This window comes from Mytilus galloprovincialis, chromosome 10, assembly GCF_965363235.1.
Source record: "Mytilus galloprovincialis chromosome 10, xbMytGall1.hap1.1, whole genome shotgun sequence".
Taxonomy (NCBI): domain Eukaryota; kingdom Metazoa; phylum Mollusca; class Bivalvia; order Mytilida; family Mytilidae; genus Mytilus; species Mytilus galloprovincialis.
This window is the reverse complement of record NC_134847.1, coordinates 21,735,189-21,758,972: the sequence shown is the minus strand read 5'-3', so window position 1 is coordinate 21,758,972 and position 23,784 is coordinate 21,735,189. Positions and strand designations below refer to the sequence as shown.

At 34.6% G+C, this 23,784-nt stretch overlaps 1 pseudogene; it reads left to right on the top strand.

The window, feature by feature from the left end:
* The first annotated feature begins 444 nt into the window (after positions 1-444).
* Positions 445-22,075, top strand: LOC143048896 (uncharacterized; annotated as a pseudogene).
* Positions 22,076-23,784: the final 1,709 nt, after the last annotated feature.

Sequence of the window (23,784 nt, the reverse complement as noted above, 5' to 3'; positions counted from 1 at the left end):
TCCTCATTGTTGAAGGCCATACCGTGACATTAGTTGTTAATGTCTGTGTCATTTTGGACTCTTGTGGGCAGTTGTCTCATTGGCAATCATATCACATCTTCTTTTTAATATTATATTGATATCTACCCAGAAACAAATAACAAATTACAATCATGATCATTTAGAGCTGTCCTATTATAGAATGAAAAACAAAAGTTCAATCGTATTGTAGCTTTATTCGTGTTACATGTATTTGAATAGTCATTTTGGATGTTTGAAACAATATTATTGACCATGTTGACATATAATCATGGTACAGTGAAACCTGTCTAAATAAAACTTGTTCTGATGTCCAATCATATCACATTTTATGCATTGTGAACGATTAAACCAATACCTGCCAAAACTAAGGAAAATCTTGTCCAGTAGAGGTTCAGTTTAGACCGGTTTCACTGCCGTCTTTAAATGCTATATAGAAGGTCTGCAACTTCCAACACTAATATGAATAGGGATTTGTTCATTTGCCATATTTTTATTAGGGAAAAAATCCAATAATTAAAAACTACCTGCATTTAAAAAAAGAAATTAACTTAATTTGAAAGAACAACTTAAATACACATTAAAAATACGCACAGGATACAATAAAGTAAAGTCATGACATTTTTTAAAAAAAGAATAATTACTTGTTTCATCACATTATAGTTGCTTCTGTCCTTGAATATATACTTTTAACATTAGTTTGCCAGTGGATCACCAATGGTTGTCCCATATATGGATTCTGAGATTTTGCGGCGAACTTGCCGCAAAATTTTGCTGTTGTTCACCAGAAGATCGCCGCTGATTGTCCATATTTGGATTATGAGATATTGCGGCAAGTTCGCCGCAAACTTTTGCTGTTGTTCACCAGAAGATCACCGCTAGCGGCGAACAACCGCAAACAATTTTTGAAGTCTTTGGCGAACAAAATAAGTAGCCGCAGGTTTGCTGCAAGGTTGCCGCAAGGTTGCCGCAAACTTTTCAGTTTGGTAAGGGTTACTGGGCTTAAATGGGCATTTCCTGATGGTCATGAATACACTTTTATTGATAAAAAAACTGCCATTTGGGTCCAAATTAGCACCAGACATTTTTCATAGATTGTCCCAAGCTGTTCGTAGAATGATGTCACGCAGAGGTTTCACCATTGTAGCATATTTAGATGATTTCTTTATTTGCGAGATCACAAAAAAGCGTTGTGCTCAGGCATTAGCAGTATTAATTGCATTGTTGCGAAAATTAGGTTTTTGTATAAGCTGGTCTAAAGTTACAGACCCATGTCAAAAAATTGTATTTTTGGGGGTTGAGATAGATTCTACCAATTTAGAGACTAGGTTGCCTTTATCAAAATTAACTGATTTGAAATCAGAACTTGCTGAATTTTTATTGCGTAAGCATGCTTCGATAAAGCAATTGCAATCCCTGGCAGGGAAGCTTAATTGGGCGTCAGCAGTGGTTCGAGGCGGGAGAGTTTTTCTCCGTAGAATCATAAATGGCATAATGCGCTTAAAGCAGGATTGGCATAAATTGCGTATGTCAGGTGAAATATTACAAGATATTATGGTGTACCATTTGGTTCATCGATTAACCGGTACTATTATCGGTTAATCGCTATTTTTATCGGTTAACCGCTACTATTATCGGTTAATCGCTATTTTTATCGGTTAACCGCTACTATTATGTCGGTTAACCGCTAATTTTATCGGTTAACCGCTACTTTTATGTCGATTAACCGCTAATTTTATCGATTAACCGCTAATTTTATCGGTTAACCGCTGTTTCATCGGTTAATCGCTATTTTTATCTGTTAACCGCTATTTTTATAACATAATCAATTCTAATTTATAGTGTATACACATAATAACTTATTATTTTAAATGAGTAAGTGATTGATGGACAAATTGTATCGCTCAACCTGTTAAAACAGTAGTGTGGATTGTTTACGCCTCCCATATATCTATTGTTGGCCAATCACTCCCACCCAAGTTATAGAATTGTTAATCGGCAAACGAACACACAAAATTTTAGTGTTGAACACGTAGCAATTCTATGTAGCACATTACACTTTATTGTATGCAACAATTTTTGTTTTATTTATTTTATTTTACACTTTTAATACGAGAAAATGTATTGGATTTCATGGACCAATATTAAATAATTATGACGATGTTTTAAATTTAAATAGAGGTACTTGTATATTTTATTATACTCCACTCCTACAATATAAAGGTACAAATCTGTATAAATGATAATTCGATTGATGATACCATGTGTAATGAAGACGAGAAACGTAATCTTCTAACATGCACATAATTATATTAATTTTGTCTTAGTTTTAAAAAAGAAAAGGAAAAAGTGTCCTCTACCATATTTCGCCCACAGACATGAAACAGTATCTATCATACGTTTTCTATATTATTGAATTACGTTGTTGATGATATTCAAAAACTCTATCAATGCTTTAATTCAATAGTTTTTTAATAAATCTCTTGAAGAATGTATCTTCTCTATAATTGTTTTATTGCAATTGTTATTGAAATCTTAAAAAAAAGGTGGATATAGCATCCACGTTCCGATTTATGTCCGATATATGTAACAAGTCGTGATGGTATAGAGCAATGGAGAGAGTGGTTTAATAAGAAAGTTTAACTGTATTTAATAACGAGAAACAAACGTGTTATAAATATTGTCAAAATTCCGCCTAAAATGGCAAACTGTTCATCAACTCATAGAAAAGTATATACATGGTGTTTTTTTAAGCAGTTTAATTATAATTACTCAGTCTAAAAAAAATTAGCTACTTCTATTTTTTTGTTTTTTGTCTGACTTTTCTAAGTTATTTGATAACGTTGGATACTAAACAATCTGTATTTGGTCATTTTCCCGCTGAAGTCCTTCAAGAATCAGTAAAAACTAAGACTAGAATATTTCATATAAACTAATGATATATTTGATTAACTCGTTTTATTAGTAGATATTTTTTCTGATGATGTTTGGACCAGCATCTCGGTCTTAATACACTGCCAATCGAACCAGGTATTGACCACGAAATAATAAGTCCCCTCTTCACCAAACCCTCATTCGTACTATTATATATATATATTATATGTACTGCAAATATTCCTGGTTATATCTTTATTTTTTAAGGATATACTGCATACTGCTTCAAAATTTGGAACATCAGTACTTATAACCGGGGAAATCAGTAATGGAAATAGGATGTTCGGGGACTATTTGTACATTAAGGATTAAGTTAAATTTCAAGATATTTTTATAATTTATCATTTTATTTTGTGCAATGTCAACATGAATTTGTCAGTTTTTATATTCGAAAAAAAAATCATGAAATAAAAACAATATCTAATATACTCAGGGTTTTCTTATTGAAACTGAACACTTTGGACTTAAATCATCTGCATTAGAATCAAAATACAGAAAGGGAAGGTCATGGTGTAACTTCAAGGCAATCCTATCTTGGAATATTACTTACTAATGACACAATCAATTATCTTTGTCAAATTGATCATTTCCAGCTATTTAAATAAAGGTAGAGTTTATATTCCTCCAAAAAGCTCCCGTCTCGAAACGCAGAAGTTAAAACAAATACAACAGTGACCACAGGCTGGATCAAATGAACTTGAATGTTATTTCACCTGGAAGATCAATCATATCACAGTGTGGTTCGGTAATTAATCGGTCATGTTATAAGGTTTTATTTTGATGTTATGTTAAATTCACGATTGCAGATTTATTTTTCTGTAACTCATACAAAAGCCTTTTTCTGAAACTGTGATAAGAGTGTTAATTGCCAATCTCAGAAAAGATCCGTCTGGAGTAAATTTAAAAAACACTTACCGTTATCTTGATGATATTTTTGCTTTAACTAAAAAAAAATCGCATTTTCTGCGGAAATTTATGCATAGGAACTTGCTGAAAATAAATCTTTAATATACAGAAATGATTGTATTTTGCTAGATTTGAATGATTATATTCCAGTTTCACACGAAAAACTCTTACTATTAAAAAAAGAGACGATTTTTTGTTCTTTGTTGTTAATTTTCCTTTTTTTGACGGCAAAGTTGCTTTGGACCCAGATTATTGTGTGTATTTTCTCTCTATATGCCGGCGTATGCAATAGGATATTAGATTTCAAGTAACGTAATTTATGTGTAATTGATATAAAAAACAAGAGTGCACACACTGAAATGTCGCGCCTTCTTTACTAATCATTGATATTATGTTGATAGTCCTAATAATAAAGCTTTATTACAACTGTCACATAAACTTAACATAAACCAAGAAAACTAAACATTGACCTTTGAACCATGAAAATGAGGTCAAGGTCAGATGAAAAATGCCAGGTAGGCATGTACAGCTAACAATTCTTCCATACAACAAATAAAATTGACTTATTGCTTATAGTTTAAGAAAAACAGACCAAAACACAAAAGCTTAACACTGAGCAATGAACCGTAAAAAATGAGGTCAAGGTCAAATAAAACCTGCGCGACTGACATGTAGATCATGAAATATTTCCATACACCAAATATAGTTGACCTATTGCATATAGTATTAGAAAAAAAGGCCAAAACTCAAAAACTTAACTTTGACCACTGAACCATAAAAATGAGGTCAAGGTCATATGACACCTGCCAGGTAGACCTCTACACCTTACAACCATTCCATACACAAAATATAGAAGACCTATTGCATACAGTATAAGAAAAACAGACCAAAACACAAAAACTTAACTATAACCACTGAACCATGAAAATGAGGTCAAGGTCAGATGACACCTGCCAGTTGGACATGTACACCTTACAGTGCTTCCATACACCGAATATGCTAGACCTATTGCTTATAGTATCTCAGATATGAACTTGACCACCAAAACTTAACCTTGTTCACTGATCCATGAAATGAGGTCGAGGTCAAGTGAAAACTGTCTGACGGGCAAGAGGACCTTGCAAGGTACGCACATACCAAATATATTTATCCTATTACTTATAATAAGAGACAATTTAACATTACAAAAAATCTTAACTTTTTTTTCAAGTAGTCACTGAAACATGAAAATGAGGTCAAGGACATTGGACATGTGACTGACGGAAACTTCGTAACATGAGGCATCCATATACAAAGTATGAAGCATCCAGGTCTCCCACCTTCTAAAATATAAAGCTTTTAAGAAGTGAGCTAACACCGCCGCCGCCGCCGCCGCCGGATCACTATCCCTATGTCGAGCTTTCTGCGACAAAAGTCGCAGGCTCGACAAAAAACTAAAAAAAATATTGATTCAAATCAGCTCCATTACAATCTAAACAAAGAAACACTAGACGTTTTTAATATTGCTCTCGAAAAATTACGTATGTAGTGTTAAATGCTGAATTTGAAGTAAAATGGTACTCAAAATGAGGGTCGTCAAGTTGGTTACTATTCCTGATTCCTTATTCGTAACTTATTTTTTATTCGATACCTATTCGTCACTTATTCTTTATTCCTTATTTGTTACCTATTCGTTACTTATTCCTTATTCATTACCTATTCATTAGTCCTTATTTGTTACTCCTTATATGTCTACAATTTACGTGCTTTTCTTAATATCACTGGTAAAATTTCTTGGTTTGTATATAATAGGTGAAATTACTTTAAGCGCGAAGGTACCCGTTTCAGCGCTTGACTGATTCCCTGTTACTTATTCGCTTGTAACATGTGTTAAACGTTGCACCTTTTAAAAAACGGTTACTTTTTTTCTTGTCACTAGTGTTACATGTAGCAATAGGTTCTTGGAGGTGAAATAACCCTATTAGCGCATATGTATAAAAAAGAAGATGTGGTATAATTGCCAATGAGACAACTCTCCACAAGAGCCTAAATGACACAGAAATTAACAACTATAGGTCACTGTACGGTCTTGAACAATGAGCAAAGCCATACCGCATAGTCAGCTATAAAAGCCCCCGAAATGACATATGTAAAAAAGTTTAAACGAGAAAAACTAAAGCCTCGGTCACACCTTACCGGATAGCTCGAACGGACGCCTAACGGATAACTTTTTTTCAATCCGTTCATGTCCGTTAGACGTCCGTTCTTATCCGTTAGACGTCCGTCCATATCCGTTGCATGTCCGTTAAGCGTACGTTTTATCCGTCGATGTCCGTTCTGTCCGGTGGAAAATTTTGAGCATGTTCAAAACTTTGAACGGACGTCCAACGGATAAAATGTCCGTTGAACGTCCGTTAGCCGTCCGTTTTGTACGGTACTTGTCCGTTTCGTTTCCGTTTTGTACGGTACTTGTCCGTTTCGTTTCCGTTTTGTATCCGTTACGTGTCCGTTATACGTCCGTTCGAGGTCTGGAAGATAAATTCACCAACAGACTTCTACCGGGCGTTAAACGGATAAAACGGATGTAAAACGAATGAGAAACGCACTCCTACCGGACGTATAACGGATAAAACGGATGGTGAACGGATCTGAAACGGATAAATGCCAATTGAAAATTTCGCGTCAGAAATGCCAATTGTTGGTATGTCAGATTTCTTAAGGTTCGTGAATACTTATTATTCATAATCGATCTTAGAGTAAAGGCACGTCTTCACAATCAAGCAGCTCTTATTCAGGCCAGACACTGCCCTCTGGCGGCATTTTGAAGAACAAACCAAAACCAGTTACACAGAAACATTTTGAATATTTATGCGATTTACATGTATTATTATTGTCGTCTTTAATTTTTCCGTATATCTTGCTCATCTGCTTTATCCGGTACGCTTCCGTTAGGTGTTCGTTTTATGCGGCACTCGTCCGTTGGGTGTACGTTCGACATCCGTTCTGTCCGGTACGTTTCCGTTTCTCGTACGTTGCATATCCGTTGCATGTCCGTTATACATTCGTTAAGCGTCCGTTTTATTCGGTCAGTACATCAACGGACTCCCAACGGATAACAATTTTGTCAACGGACAACTTTTATTTTCATCCGTTAGGCGTCCGTTAGTGCCATCCGGTAAGGTGTGACCGAGGCTTAACTGCCTAATTTATGTACAAAAATGAAAGAAAAACAAATATGTAACACATAAAAAACTACTGAATTACAGGCTCCTGGCTTGGGACAGACTCATACATACAGAATGTGGCGGGGTTAAACAAGTAAGTGGGATCCCGTAATCGTTTCAGCGCTCGACTGATACCCTGTTACTTATTATTTCCTTTTTTGCTTAAAATACGTGTGTTATATGTTGCACCTTTAAAAAGAATCATTCTGATTTTTCTGGTCTCTGGTGCTAGCTATATGGGTTCTTATAGGTGAAATAACCCTATAAACGCGTATGTACCCGCTTCAGCGCTCGACTTTGCCCTGTTTCTTATTCATTCCTTATTCGCTTGTTATACGTTGCACCTTTTAAATAAATTCTTGGTTTGACAACTCCGTATTTTTGCGCCTGTCTCAAGTCATGAGCTTGATTTTGACAGTCTGTGTATTTTAAGCTCAACGGGGCCATGAGGGCCCCATCTAAGATTATGCCTTTACTTTGCGTCCGTCGTCGTCCGTCGTCTGTCGTGGTTAACTATTAAAAAAATCTTCTCTGAAACTAAAGGGCCAAATACCTTCAAACTTTAACTAAATGGTCCTTAGGGTATCTAGTTTTATTTTAGTACTTGTATATGTTTACTTTTAGAGTAATGTGTGACCGTCCATTTTCACTGAACTAGTACACAATTTTATTAAGGGGCCAGCTGATGACCACCTCCGGGTGCGGGATTTTCTCGCTGCGTTGAAAACCCATTGGTGGCCTTCGGATGTTATCTGCTCTTTGGTCGGGTTGTTGTCTTTTTACCTGACATATGCATTCTCATGCATTCTCAATTTTATCTTTTCATTTTTGTTCATGTCTCTGGTGTTAGCTATGAGTTCTAAAAGGTGAAACGTTTCAGCGCTCGACTGATACCCGGTTACTTTTTCGTCGTCTACTATTCACTTGTAATACGTGTGTTATACTTTGCACTTTTCAAATAAATTGTTGTAAACAAATTTCTTGTCTTTATTGTAACTTATGGGTACTTAGAAGTAAAATAACATTATTAGCGCGTATGTACCCGTGTCAGCGCTCAACTGATACCCTTTTACCTATTAGTTTCTTATTCGCTTGTAATACGTGTGTATTACGTTGTACCTTTTAAACAAATCTTTACAATTGTTTTCTTGTCTCTGGTGTTACATGTAGCTATGAGTTCTTCGGGGTGAAATCACCCCATTAAGTCGTATGAACCAGTTTGAGCGCTCGACTGATACTCAGTTACTTATTCGTTCCTTATTCGTTTGTAATACGTGTGTTTTACGTTCCATTTAATTCCGATTTTATTCTTGTCTCTGGTGTTAGCTATGGGTTCTTTTATGTGAAGTAACCCTATTAGTGTGTACACACTGGTTTCGGCGCTCGACTGATACACTGTTACCTTTCATTCCTTATTCGCTTGTAATGAGTGTGGTATACTCTGTCTCTGGCCTTGAAGTCATAAAACTTTCGAATAAATTTGTTGTACTCATACTCCAAAATCAACCAATCAAAATGCTAGATTTCATGTTTCGAGCATAATTTGTGTGCTCCGAACACTGAGCAAAGTTTTATGACTTAAACCCCAGGTGTTAGCTATGGATTCTTAGAGGTGAAATTACAATATAAGCGTGTAATGTAACGAATAAGGAATGAGGATTACTAGTAAGTAACCAACTTGAAAATGGGTGTTTTTTTTTAAAGCAAAAAAGGAATATGGGACGGAAATTAGAAACAGAGGAATACATGTAAGCATGTATTCATCTCAGGTTTAGGAATTTGTGTGAACTTTTCGGACTCCTTGTGGTTTGTTTTTTTAACAATACAGGGTAAGATGTTTCCCCCATACATGTATTACCCTCTTTTCATTGCATATAAGACTTCAATTTATCATATCCACAAGGGTAACTGGGGACCGGTATTTAAACCCTCGTCAAATAGGGTCATCCGTTTGGCTGTGCGGGATGTACAAATGTGCAGCAACATCTGGTCAGAATGGAGACATCCAATCCGATGTCATGTGTATAGAGAGTGCCACGCTCTTTGAAAATTAAGATTCCTTGCAACAACTCCATGCTGAGTCCGCATGGCTAAATGTCTGTCCCTATCCAATATACCCTCATTTCCTTGGTTGTCTTAATTTATCTGACCTTAATCCCGGATGCTCTATTACAGAACCTACCTATGCATTTATTTTTAATTTTTTCTCGTCCTGAATATGCATGAAATATTTGCCATTGAACGCCTAGCAACCAACAATCAATCAATCAATATCTCATAAAAGGTCATTAACCAAATTCAAGCTGATTCTAGATTTTTTCTCTCACGATTGAAAGCCAAATATTGCCTATGCTAAATAAGGTAAAAGTCCAAGTCAGCCAATTCCCTCGAAAAAAAATATCTCAAAAAGGAAATCCATTACCTATCAATTATTTTAGCTTATACTTTTAAAAACTAATATACGGAAGCGTGTTAGCGCCACACATTTTTTTTTTAATTATTCTTCATATCTTTGCGTTTAACGCAAACCTTTGCGAAATAACGCAAACATTTGTTTTTAATATAATCTTATTAAAGATTTAAAAGAAACAGCAGTTATTAATGCAGGAGCCTGAATATATTAAAATTTATCACCTTTGTAGTCATTGCAAAGTAAAATGCTTGAATAATTAGAACATATCATTGAATAATAATGAGCAGAAAATATAAGAAGATGTGGTATGAGTGCCAATGAGAAAACTCTCCATCTAAGTCACTATTCGTTAAAGTAAACCGTCATAGGACAAAGTACGGTCTTCAACACGGAGCATTGGCTCACACCGAACAGCAAACTATATAAAGGTCCCCCAAAACGATATCCATGTTACTTCCAGTATACCAAGAAAATTGAGGTTATACCGAAGAAAAAAATCAATCCTGCTAATATAGCTATAACCGAATATAAATATACATCCAAAGTAAGTTCTCTTTGAGAACTGTGTAAAGTTGGTTAGATTCAAACAAGCTACCCTTTGATAATGAATGTATAGAATGAAGATGTTTAATTAATAAAATGATGTTCTCTCCATTCAAATTGCTACCCAGGCATCTTAAAAGTACTTAACTATATTGAAATGAAAATTCAATAACTTTCTATCAAAAAGTCTTTATCATATTCTGAGATTTTTGCTTCAAAATTAAAAAAAAATGTTTCCTTATTAATAATAAATCATTTTAAAGCAAAAATATCATTTTGTGTATTTGACTATGAAGTTTCACAATTGTATGACATTATTCTTGATCTTTCCTATATACTATACTATATCTATTTTCTTGTTAAATTATATACTTTTCTGATGCACAAATCAGTCTTAATTTATGTATAATTGTACTTCAACTATTCCATTATTCCTATGCATATTTATTATAATGATTTGGCCTTGTATGTATCTTTTTTTTTTATCTACAGTAACTAGTAAATTACAACCGAAATGAATGACAGACGGACATTTATACAAAACTTAATGAATGATTGCAATCAAGATATTTGCGTTATAACGCAAAGGTTAGCGTTGTATTGCAAAGGTTTGCGTTATTTCGCAAAGATTTGCGTTATATCGCAAAGATCACTTTGTGTTAGATCACACATGTTTGTGTTATTTCGCAAAGGTTTGTGTTATAACGATAAGATAGGGAGAAAAACAAAAAATAAAAATGTGTGGCGCTAATACGCTTCTGTACTAATACTCTTCGGATTTAGAGTACTAGTATCAATTCTTAATTCCAGATATTTGTTTAATTTCACCTAACTGCATTATTCAAGATAAAAGATTTTAATGCATATTGTATTGATATAAATGGCATAAAATGATGAGACTATATTTTTGAAATATTGATTGTATGTAATTTAATGCGCGATAACCACTTCATTCATTTTATATTCTACTTGTAACCATGACCGTACGTTGTAACGGTGAATTCATGCGATTAACTAAAGTTTGTTTGACTTTTCTTATTTAAGAAGTAAATAATAATGATTTTGGATTTAAACATCAACACGCAGTAACCCAACAACTCAAATAAGATCTACATATGGCATAAAAAGATTGATATTCGCACGACTTAATGCAAGTTTAGTCCTTCAATGTTAAAGGTCATATGGCAATACATTGATGTTGTTTTTTTAATTGACTTTATACCGGGAGATTGGTGGCCTCGTGTTAATTTAACGCATGTCAGCTATCTAGTTTTATCTACAAAAAGAGGGCCAGTTTTTATTCTTTAATATTAAGTCAATTCTCCCATGAAGAAAGGATAATTTTTTCTGTGTTCAGTAGCATCGTATTTTCTTAAAATATTTTCTCGCACAATATCTGGACATCGGTTGACATGCAGCATTGTCACACCACACAACCGTTCACCCGTCATCGTAGCTCTAATTTCGATAATATTCTAACAATTTCATGTAGTTTTTTTTAATTAGACAAAAGGTCCTTCGGTATAAGAAAACTCCCAAGTTAAAATTTTTACTAGATTTGCAAAAGAAAATCAACACTTAGAATTTAGTCAAAAAGTAGGACAATAAATGAACAAAAAACAAACCCGGGTACAGATAAGACACATAACTACAATAATAGACCTTTAACACTGATTATAAAGATGGATCACGAAAAATATACAGGGGCAACATCAAAAAGTGAAGAGAAATCAGCTGATTTTTGCAAGACACTCGCCGTGAAAACAATATGATCTGAAGAAAAGCTTTTGTTTCAACTTTTTAAAATTTATTTCCAACATCAGACCATGTAGTTACGGCCCTGGGCTCCATATACTATTATAAAATCCAAACTGACTTATTCAAAGTCGATGTTTTCACACTGTCAATGTAATAAAATACATCTGTTGACTGAAACTCATTATAGATTACATTTTGTTTGAATTTATTGGAAAAAATATATATTAAAAAATAAAATTAAATAACAACAATTAATGTACTAGTTCCGATAATTGACGGCAGTCTTTTAACATGAAATCTGTGGCAAATTTTTATATGTTTGAAATAATGAATAAGATAGTTTCTGCTGAAAACGAAACGTCACGGAAAATTCAGGGTTATGGATTTATAATATATAATGGAGCATCAGATCAGCATCGTCTGGTCAAACTATTCATAGGTGTTATTGTAACTAAAGGTTTAAGATTTACAACATATGGCATTCTTGACCTTGAAATACATTTAAAAGAAACAAATGTTATCAATCTGAATCACAATAGCTGTCCATCACAGCATGTATTCCAAGGGTTTATTAAAGATGAAGCGACTGATACAGAAACAACAGGTGACCATTAAAATTAATACAAATCTAACAAATTTTAGATTAGTATAAGTGGTTATGATAACGTCAAAAACGACGAAACTAGTATAATTACAAAACATATATATATGTATTATTATTATTTATTGATTCTACTGAAATATTGCAGCACAGAAACTTAAACAAGAAAGAATATATTCATTATTTTTTAATAGCAAAATATAAAGTATCATGAAATATTCGCATAAATTTATTGCAGTCTGACGAGGACAAGTGTTAAATGTTGAACCATTAGTTATGTAGAGCAATCACAAAAGTCTAGGGGAAATGCGAACTATAGATCAAGACTTTTAAAACAAACAATTGATAGTTGTACCCCTAATGATGGCATATCTGTCATGATATTGATGAATCATTTATAGATTTATGACTGATTTAACATGTACTGGTAACTGATTTTTTTTTATATTTAATTATAATCAAGTCTAAGCTAGAGGACAAACCTAAGTTATAACTGCCGACATACTAAAACAGTGTCGGGTCCTATCAGACGACATTGGATGCATCGTTTTATGCATGATAATAAAATATGTACACGGAAATCATTTCAATCTATGAAAATACTCTTAATAAAGCCAATTTTAACATCATCGAGTCCGACTCTCACGAACATTTATATAGCTCTTTTGATGTTGTTGCTTGGCAAAAAAATAAGGGATAAAAAATTAATGCAAAATAATTATAAGATGATATAATTTAGCCACAAATTTAGTCAATTAATTTGCATTAAGACTTTAGGGTAAATGTGCTAATGTGTTAAGGTTTTCACACTGTCCTAGGGATTTTTTTTTTCGGTCGTTATAGTGATTCGGCATCTGTCTCTTAAAGATTTAAACATTGGCTATGAATTGGCATAACAAATTATACACGAAAAATTCGGGATATACTAGTATATGGTTTCTATAGGTTAAACTTTATGCAAAGCTGTTTAATTCAACAATTTAGTTGAATTTGGTTTTGAAATGGTGATATATGACAGCTAAAGGTCATTTTATTGATGAGAATTTAATTAAGTAACAAAGAAGTCTAGTATTTTTGAAGCTAAAGCTAGGTTGACACTGCCGATCAGACCAACTATATCAATTCCGATCAAGACAGATTAAGTGATCGGGAGACTGGTCTGGCTAGTTTGACAAGAAGGTTCGGGGTGGTCTACCTTACTCGTCATCGATCTGACTTTATTTCAGAGAGTTTTTGACGTTTCAAAAACATTCGAGTAAGCATCGAGAAGCCAGTCACTCGAGAAGAGATCGGAGTTTCGCCGAGTAGCGATCGATTTGATCGAAAAAAGGATCGTAAAGGGATCGAGTTTGGTCTGAATACAAATATTTGAACAATCAGTACTCGATCATCACGACCTTTGTTCGACTAAAATGCGATCGTTTCTCAACCAACGTCATCGATCAATGCGACTACTATTATTTTTTTTTATCCCAGACCAACTCGACCAATACCCAATCTCTATTCGACCAAACGCAACCACTTTTCGATGTGTAGATCTAATTAACTCTCATAACTTTTCCCGCAAGAATATATTGTCCTTGTTATTTTGAAATGTACGAAAATGAAATCCGCAAAAATTTCCCCGTGTACCGTACTTAGCTGTACTTTAACAGAGGCAAATATACCAAACAAACAATCACACCCAGAGGTCAAGAACAAACCGACCCAGCCATGGAAAAAAGCTAAAAACGACGACAAGACAAACAGCAGTCCACAACTCATTATAACTAAAATCTTAGCAACACGAAACCCACCAAATACACATTGCACCTGTCATATTGCATAAGTACCAAATCCGGTGACGAGTCTCATTTAGTGGTGTCATTTTCAAGAAAAGAGCAGTAAATCTAATAAATAAGTAAATACAAACGTTTCGAATCATTTTTGAAACGTAAAAAAAGGCAAAACATCTACCAAAGCTTTAGTACAGTTTTAAACAAAACAAGGCATAATTACCTTTATTTTAAAATCAATCTTGACAACTTTATAACACATGAAAACAAGGTGCCATATTAAAATAACTACATCAGTGGTTTAACGATAAAACTACAAGTAGCTTAATTTACAATAGCACTGATGAACAAAATCATACTCTCTTGCCACTCAACTGAACCTGCTGGCATTTTGAAATAGTGCATATAAGATAGTCTCGGTTTTGATATCTCTGGAGTACGGCTTCATCCAGATCTCAATGGTAATGCATCATATTCAATCATGAGGTACCGGTATGAGTGTTCTCCATATCGCCGGGCAGTGGGTGTTTCTAGTTCCTCAATCAAAGTCCTCTATTCAGAATGATTGAAGAGTCAGACGCACTTCCATCTCTGTACCATATAAACTTGTAATATGCGTCAACGAGGGCTAATAGTGTGACTGAGAATAATCCTTTGTAGTTGCAGTACAGTGTACCAGAGTCCTTGGTGCACTTTATCCGGACGCTTTAGCCCCCGTTCGCATATAACGATATTTAATCTGTGATATTTGATTAGGATACTAGTAATAAGCAGTGTGTATGAGTTTCATAACATTAGGTTAATAGAGGCAAACCAAAGTTAGAGAACGGAAACTAATATGTGGAATGAACAGACGTACGGACGAATGGATTGACAAGTGTAACACTAAATGTCTCATTTGTTTCGGCGAGGCATAAGACAATCCGACTTTTTTTAATGAAATTGCACTAACTCGACCAATTCCCGGCTATCCCTACGACCCCTTTACGATCAAGTCTATTAATTCTGGTTTAGATCGGGCTGAGTTCGAGCTTTGTTGACTTGTTCTAGCTAGTCGAGTAAAGATCTTGTAGAGATCTTGTAGAGATTGTGAATTCGTCTTATAGTCGAATGTTTATTCTAGTGGTGGTTGGGTCGGAGTCATGATGTAGTCATTAAGAAGTCGTGAATTGTCGAGTTAAAATCTTGTACAGTAGGATTGCGGTCGGGTAGAAGTCGTAAACAAGCCTGGTCAAGAATGTGGTCCCGCTTGATCGTGGGAATTTGAGCAATCGGGTTCATAGAGTTGATCTAATCGGCTGTGTGAATCTGGCTGATCTTGTGCGGGTAACTAAAGCTAGGTTCACACTACCGATCAGATCAACTCGATTAATCCCGATCATGACAAATTAAGTAATCGGGATACTGGTCTGACTCAATCGACAAGAATGCTCGAGGTTGTCTATCTTGGTCGTCATCAATCTGAAATTCTACCCGATAATTTTTGACATGTTAAAAACATTCGAGTAAGGATCGAGAAGCCAGTCACTCATATTTAATGCTTCCTTTCCAAATGTACAATGCAATGTAATGTTATTTAATATGTTTTTCTGTATACCTTTGTTCAGCTTAGGTGATACCAGAATAAAATGATATACACAAGAAGAGATCGACTATTCGTCGAGTAACGGTCGAATTGATCGGGAAATGATCGTGTAAAGATCGAGTTTGGGTGGAATACAAATATTTTACCGATCTTTACTCGATCATCTCGACCTTTGCTTGATTAGTATCAGATCATTTCCCGATCAACGCCAACCTGTTTGATCTGTGGTCCAGATGAACTCGACCGATGCCCGATCGCTTAGATCACCGCGACCTCTATATTATTTTGACCCCAGACCAAATCGACCAATACCCGATCTCTACGCGACCATATTCGACATCTCTTCGATCTTTACTCGGCCATATACAAGTACACATGATTGCTTCACGATTCAGTAAAAATGTTTGCAAATCTGAATAACTCTCATAACTTTGCTTTCGCAAAAGTTAAAATTTTACCCCTCCTTGCAAATGTACAGACTAGTACTGTACATGGAGGATTTTTGGTACAATAAAAAATATATTGTCACTATTTATTTTTTATTGTACCAAAAATCCTCCATGTACAGTACTGGTCTGTACATTTGCAAGGAGGGGTAAAATTTTAACAGAGAGTCAAAAGATACCAAAGGAACAATCAAACTGAAATTTCGAAAATACCTACACAGCAATTAAGAAAAACGAAAAACGACGAGAAGAAAAACATGCAGCAGTCCACATAACACAAAATAGAAAGCTTAAAACTAATTAGCAACACGAAACCTTACAAAACCTGGGACTATCTCGTGCAGGTGTTCCGGAAGGGAAATAGATTCTGCATTTTGGTCCCTTGGGTTTTTTCAGATATGAAAGTAATTGTGCAATAAAAAATCATTATTAGAATGCTAATGACTAATATAGCCTCCAAAGTGGAGTTTACCTGTTTATGAACTATTTTCTGTTTGACTGTTGTGTAGTATAAAAATAAGATCAGGTATGATTGCCAATGAGGTAACTCTCCACAGGACACCAAATAATACAGAAATGAACAACTATCTGTTACCGTACAAACGAACTTTATGACGCAATTTTACAGAAAATAAGATGAAAGACAACTGATTTTGATTTGATCTCTTGATAGTTATACGTAAACAGTTTCAGAAAAGGTTTCACTCCAGGGGATTACAAGTCTACTTCTGGTCAATTTTTGGGAAATATATGACAGCTTTACCACCTTTCTACAATAGTTTTTAGCCAATAGGTAATTGATACACACATACATGTATGCATATATATATGACACAAACAGCAAGCTTCATTTGTAAAAAAGCAAGGAAAAGGGGATGGTCAAATTTATGTATATTGCTATCTAACATAAGTACTAATCCAGTGACAAATCTCATTTTGTGGTGTCATTTTCAAGAAATTTAAAGACCAGTTAAACTCCCAAAACATATCAGCTTAGACTCTGAAGAAGTTTTCAACTATTGGGGTCCTCAGGCTTTGTCGAACTCCTGCAAGTCTCTGATGCTACTCACACAGTGGTCGCCGTGTTACACACTGCCTAACCTAGACGTCTCGGCATCCGTTGCTGTCTACGCCTTCTTGTTCGTCTTCTACGTATGTCCTCACAATTAGTTTCCGTTCTCTAATTTTGTTTAGCCTCAAGAAAATTTTATGAAACTTACACACAACACTTATTATCATAAAACACAGATCAAGATCGAATTTGGAAGGCGTCACTTTTGTCGTTCTTGGGGAATGAACCTTTATAACGTTATATGCAAGCTGGGGCATTATCTATGTCCCATGGACACATTCTTCGTTTGTTTGGTTAAATTCAGTAGTGCACAGAAGGTCCGAGTAAAACCATTAGAATATCTATATGGAAATAAAGCAGTTGGATTTATAGAGCACAGAGAGACAGGTCAAAGGTTGTGACGAAGCTTGAAGAGAGCGTACGTACACAATGTACTTACGGACGGACAAAGGCAACCATTTCTTCACTTTTAGGTGTAGCAAAGCAACCCGAGGTATAAATTTTATAGTGTGAACTCGGTATTAGTCTTAATGACCCCTACACTGCGGCGTCGCATAATAAAATATGATGTTTTTATATAAAAATTGTATATACCCGACTAATTCCCGACTATCTATACGATTCGGTCGATCTGGTTTGGTAGAGATCAGGCTGTGATCGAGTATAATTGATTTGGTCTAACAAGTCGAGTAAACATCGTGTGGATCGTAAATTGGTCGGAATTATCGAATATTTAATCAATTAGTTGTCGGGTTGGAGTCGTGGATGGTCGAGTTAAAGTCGTGTACAGTCTGTCGAATAACAGTCGGGTAGAAGTCGTAAACAGGCCCGATCAAGATTTTGGTTTCGCTTGGTGGTGGAATAGGGACAATAGGGATCATCGAATTGATCTGATCGGCAGTGTGAACCTGGCATAAAATTTAAGTTTCCAATGAAAATTACAAAAAAAACAAAAATTGTGACCTCTATTTTGTATTTCATATTCCGATTTAATTCGGATTAAAGTCAAAAAGTGTACAAATATTTAAAAAATCGGGAGATATGCAATTCGGTATCGTGTTACTTGTGCCATTAAATGTTTTGTAAACTCCCATGGCACATTCTACTTTATTGTCATCCAATGTTTTTTTTATTTACTTTTTGTTGCTGTGTTACAGTTTTGGTTTTTCGTTTATTTTTTGTACATCAATTAGGTCGTTAGTTTTTTCGTTTGAATTGTTTTACGTTTGTCATTTCGAGGCCTTATATAGCTGACTATGCAGTATGGGTTTTACTCATTGTTGAAGGTGTCCTATAGTTGTTAATTTCTGCGTCTTACGTATCCTTTGGAAGCGTTAAAGATGGTTAAAAAGCCAAAAACAACTAGCGCTTAATATGTTTTCCCATTTTTTTTATAAAGAGAATGAACCAACCAACAATAATTCACAAATCGATCTAGAAATTATGATATTAAGGAATGAAGAGGAGAAATTCTACCACCAGGAAAGCGTCTACCGTGTGGTTATGTCGGCGTAAATATAAAAAGGAGGTAGGGTGGGAGAAGAGGGGAAGCTGATAAGTAAATGAATCCATTTTTTGGTGATTAATTCATGCAAAACAATCCGTTTTGTCATAAATAAAATAAAGATTACTGACGTGCGATATAGTGTTATGTGCTATAATATTGCCACGTGCTCAACGCTCGGAACATGTGGGCGTTCTTCAAGTAATTTTAATTGACCAAAATGGGAGGAGTAAGCAATTAAAACTACTGTGTTAACAGGTTAAGCGATAAACCTCCTCCATCAATCACTTACTTATTTTTAATAATTATTTGTTTTGTGCATAGACGATAAATTAGAAGTTATTAACACTAAGAAATAGCGGTTAACCGATAAAATAGCGGTTAACCAATAAAAATAGCGGTTAACCGACATATTAATAGTGATTCATCGGTATAAATAGCGGTTAACCGATAAAATTAGCGGTTAACCGACATACAAATAGCGGTTAATCGATAAAAATAGCGATTAACCGATAAAAATAGCGGTTAACCGGTATATAAATAGCGGTTAACCGACAAAAATACCTTTTGAACCAAATGGTACACCATAGATATAAAATGGTGGCATGACTTTATGTCGACTTTTAATGGGAAGTCCTTTTTCTTGGCAAAAATTCCTATCACTTCAGTAGTGACTGATGCTTGTAAATCAGGTGCAGGGGGTTTCTACCACAGTGATTGGTTTTATGTTAACTGGGTTGAAGATTACCCCTTTGCAACAGAGTTGCACATTAATGAGTTAGAGGCGTTTTCAGTGGCGTTGGCAGTAAAGCGATGGGCCCTAAATTGGCGTGGCAAGCGTATTATAGTTTACTGTGATAATGCGGCTACAGTAAGTTGCATTAATAAATGTACATCAAAAAATGCAATTTTGATGTCTTTTTTGCGTGAGTTGTTTTGGTTGTCAGCAACATACAACTTTCATATCATAGCTAAGCATGTGCCAGGCAAAGAAAATATACTTGCAGATCACATTTCGCGGTTACATGATTTAACTTACTGTGAAAAATTTTTGCGATTTTATGTTCAACCACCATTGTTTGTACGAGATCTGGTTAAGCATATGTCTAGTAACGCCCTTCGTTTTCTTTTATTTAGGCTTACTGGCATCCAAGGAGATGACAACACTGGATAGTATTGTGGCAAAATTTAGAAATCATACATATGCTGAGTCTACCAAAAAGACATATCAGAACTATTTAAAATCCTATATGGAATTCTGTAGAAGAATTAACATTGCCCTTGTTCCTTTGAGTCCTGTGAACTTAGCAAGATATGTAGCCTATTTGTCTGCCAGACTACAGTTTAACTCCATAAATAATTACTTGTCAATTATCCGTTTGTTACATTTAGAAGCAGGAATTACATCTCCATTGGAGTCATTTTTTATGGATTCAGTACTAAAAGGTGCTAAGCGTGTATTAGGATGCACAGTTCATAGCAAGTTGCCTTTAACGCCAAAGATTTTAAATGAAATATTTACTTTGTTGTCATTAAGCAGTAGTAAGGACTTATGCTTTTGGACAGCCTGCTTAGTTGCCTTCTTTTCCTTTTTAAGAAAGTCAAATTTATTTGTTCCGTCTCTTTCCGCTTTTGATCCTGTGCAACAGTTATCGCAAGAAGATATCTTTTTTTGATGCGGAGGGTGTCCGATTAAGAGTAGTGAAAACCAAAACCATACAATTTTCAGAGCGTGTTTTAGAAATCCCACTTCCAAGAGTGAACAACTCTCATTTATGTCCCTCTAAGGCTCTCCTTCTTAATTTCAAGCAGGTACCAGCCATAAGCTCCCCATCACCAGCGTTCTTGTACTTAGTGCAGGGCAAGGTAACACCTCTTACCTATCCCACCTTTGTAAAAATGCTAAAACATTACTTATCATTGTTAAATTATGACAGCACCAAATACTCGGGACATAGCTTTCGTAGAGGGGGGCCTCCTTTGCCTTAGAATGTGGGATACCAGCTGATCATATTCAATCTCAGGGTGATTGGAAATCAGATGCATATAAGTTATACTTGGATCCTTCCTTTGCTCATCGACAGAAAGTCATGAATAAATTTGCTTCAGCCCTTGGGAAATGAAAATTATACTTACCTACCCCTACTGGTTTCACTTTACATGTTTGGGAAGTTTGGAATACCACAGATTGTTCATTAATTAATTTGTGTATTGTTTGAAAACTGTACTGTTGTTTGTGGTTTTATTAATATGAAAAACTAAGCATTAAACTGTGGTTCTTTTCCCATACATGTGTTTGTTTTACTAGTTCCCAACTGGATTAACTGGTTTCTAGACTGCATTCCGAGCAGAGTAGGTCAGATGCTATTCTGCATCCGTTCTGAATACGGTCTAGATTCCAACATATTACACTGTCAGTTTAAGGGTTTAAGGGGGGAGGGGCTTATTTCTGAATGCTGTAGATTAATGTGGTATTTTTGTTTAAATAAAAATTGAGTATTAATATACAGTATAGTGAAATGCAATTCATCTTTGTGATTGCATTGCTGTTTATTTACAACATATTAAGTTACTTGCTGCTGTTGAAATCTCGTTCCCTAATTGTTTAGTGAGATTTAGTTAGAGAACCAATCAAATAGAGCGCTCATTTCAAAAAGGTCCAATCATATAATTAATTACTGTTGGTTCTTTGTTCTAACAATTGCGCGTCTTAATAGGCATTCAAGCTAATTCAGTTGCATGAAGCAGAAGCATTATATTTTTGCAGTTGGAAATTTTTAAATCCCATCCTCACCCACCCTTTAAAAAGCATAATATTGGTTTATTATTATTGTGTCAATTTATTTTGTGTATATAAATATGTTTAGAGTAGTTTGACTTACAAGAACACACAGTTTTGTATAATATGTTAGTTTTGATATGGAATACCACAGATTGTTCATTAATTAATTTGTGTATTGTTTGAAAACTGTACTGTTGTTTGTGGTTTTATTAATATGAAAAACTAAGCATTAAACTGTGGTTCTTTTCCCATACATGTGTTTGTTTTACTAGTTCCCAACTGGATTAACTGGTTTCTAGACTGCATTCCGAGCAGAGTAGGTCAGATGCTATTCTGCATCCGTTCTGAATACGGTCTAGATTCCAACACATTACACTGTCAGTTTAAGGGTTTAAGGGGGGAGGGGCTTATTTCTGAATGCTGTAGATTAATGTTTGCAATTAATTTACAATTTCACATTTTGATCATTGTCAAAAAAAAATTGTTATTTTATTATTTTAATAAATCTTTGAATTATTGAAAGTTGTGACCTCAATTTATGCCTGGTTTACAACAATATAACATTTGATGTTGCAATTTTCATTGATCATGTTAATGCAAATGAATTCCCAGAAATTTCGATTGTTTAATATTTTATTTATCTGTTTCTGAATAAAAAATATTGTTTACACTAATTCTTTAATATGAAATAAATAGAAAGATGTCCTTATGTTTTATGTAAACCGGACTTTAACCAAATACCTTTGGTTTATGTTAACAAAAACCTGGGACATGCACCCTACTGTCTAAACATGAACCAATTGTGTACTTGTGATAAATGTTCTGATAATTTGCAGAGTCCAGTTCTACTGTCTACATCTCGAATCCATTAAAGCATAAAGGGGGGGATTTGTTATGTTTTTCTTTGGGGGTCGGGGCAAGATTATTTATAATTTCACCTGTTTCTAATCTTATAAAAATATGCAGCACATCGAATCGATAAAAACTTTTTAAATCACATCTCTTTATTTTTTATTTATCTAAAATATTCTAAAATGATGTGTGTATTTTTCTTTGTTCCAACATGTCCAAGTCACCAATACTTAAAGTTTGCTTGGTACTTCATGCATAACTTTAATCTTCCTGTATATACAAGAAGACAATGAACTGTTTTGTCTTATTCAGGTCCACAAACATGTATTTACTTATTTGGTACAAATTTTCATGTACTTTGTGTGGAAGCATATAACTAATTTTCATTCAATCATATAGGGAAGAATTATTTTTACATTTTACAAGAGTACATGCTCATCTAGATACCTTGTGAAACATTATAAAACTTTTTTGTACCACATGGAAGATTTTTATGTCTGTCACCTGTAATCGTATGAAAGATTTGTGTGGCTTGTGCACATTTTGTTTCGCCCGTGACGAAATTCGTATTATCCGAGACATATAGATATAATAAGTCAAGACTAACAAAGGCTTTGGACAGGCACACACATGCAGCAGGAATAAACATGTTTTGTGAGATCTCACAACTCTCCCCGATGTCTCTAGCCAACGTAGAATAAACAAACACACATCTATACGTAGTAGAAAAACTCACTTCAAAAAAAGCCCGAGTCCGAAGTCAGAATAGGTAACATAAGGATATAAGCAAAATGACAATGAACATCGTTAAAGGTTAATTGAAAACTGTACAGATAAGTTTAATAGAATTTTTAAAGACAAATGTACTTATGATAAATGATATTTTGGATTTATTTTTCCTTTCTTTTGTAAATTGTTTGAAAAATGTTGTGGTTCTTTTCTTAACTCTAAGTCAAACGTCAATTATTTTTATTTGATGTAAAGTGTACCACCTTAAAACAACCTATCCAAATTATACTAATTTTAAAGTTTTATTTGGTAAAATATATGCACATTAGCACATAAAAAGACATCAAATTTAAAGAAACGATTTCTTTGAAGGTGGAAGAAGCTTTATGAGCAATGGACAACTTAGTCAAGATTGGCATTTGAGGATAAAAATGGTATAGAGATCCAGAAAATAAGTGGAAAATATTTAAGAATCATAGTTACAGGGTTCTATAAAAAGTAGCCTCATTGTTTATTATGAAAAAGACAGTTTATCACAAGAATTGCTTCCAACCTATCTAGATCCAGTCATGGCCATCTGTTTTGCTATCAGTTTCCAATCAGAGCTAAATATTCCAGCATTTAGTTATAAACTGGTTAGTGCAAGACTGCGAGAAGTAGGGA